Source organism: Hyalella azteca, unplaced genomic scaffold (assembly GCF_000764305.2).
Source record: "Hyalella azteca isolate HAZT.00-mixed unplaced genomic scaffold, Hazt_2.0.2 contig5, whole genome shotgun sequence".
NCBI classification, from domain to species: domain Eukaryota; kingdom Metazoa; phylum Arthropoda; class Malacostraca; order Amphipoda; family Hyalellidae; genus Hyalella; species Hyalella azteca.
The window spans coordinates 148695-149523 of record NW_025930368.1 but is presented as its reverse complement, the minus strand read 5'-3'; the positions used below and the strand labels follow the sequence as shown (position 1 = coordinate 149523).

Sequence of the window (829 nt, the reverse complement as noted above, 5' to 3'; positions counted from 1 at the left end):
AGGCAATAAGTCCAGCAGCTATCTCAATCAATCGTCAGTTATGGAAAGATCGGGTTCCAAAGGCCGGATCCCTTGTGAATCAAGTCACGAAAAGTTCAAGAATCGGCAACAGGCCATGGGCCTATGTCTTCAACGCCGACACTTCTATTCTATTCTAACCGTTGAGTGGGACTTGAGAATCTTTACGCGTGTATCATTCGCATTTCGCAATATTTCATTAGTATGCTGTGAACACAGGCATTGTGCCCTTGTTGACGAGAGACGACATCAACTCACATGAGTCACATCGGACAATTCGCAGTTTCTATCTGACCTTAGCCGTAGTAGCAGAGTGGCGTAGCTAGCCGAGTGATTAGTCGCTCGCTCGATGCTATTGATGTAAAATTTTTTATTGAAATGTAACTTCCATGTGGCTTTTCTGGAAATATTTCCTGAGTCCTATAGTTGAATCAGTCAGTGGTGAGTGGTCAAGGACTCCAGGTCAACTAGGCCTACCTTATTTTAGGCTACCTACCTACATTATGTAAGGAGTTAATCACCAAACTAGTCTCCATTGGGAAATGGGATTGGGTAGTGCGCTATCCTACCCCTGGGACTGGGTCCAAACTCCAGTGACTCCACCGTCCATACATATGGTCATACTCAGCCATAGTGGCAAAGCAGAGAGTTTTTTAGACTCTCCCTCAAGTTCATTTTTGAGTCCTATAAGTAGACCAGTAAAGTATCCTGGATACTAGCATTATCGTACATAAGAAATTGGTTTAAATCTTAGGTAAATGAGGAAATTAAAAATGAACTGATTCTAAAAATCTCTGGTTTGCCACTATGA

At 42.6% G+C, this 829-nt stretch overlaps 1 protein-coding gene across 1 annotated transcript in view; it reads left to right on the top strand.

The window, feature by feature from the left end:
* Positions 1–296: 296 nt before the first annotated feature.
* Positions 297–829, top strand: part of LOC108676213 — an 18418-nt gene continuing 17885 nt past the window's right edge. Inside the window, exon 1 of the mRNA XM_018164266.2 lies at positions 297–459. The gene's annotated coding sequence lies outside the window, so the exon portion shown is untranslated. The remainder of the gene's footprint in view (positions 460–829) is intronic.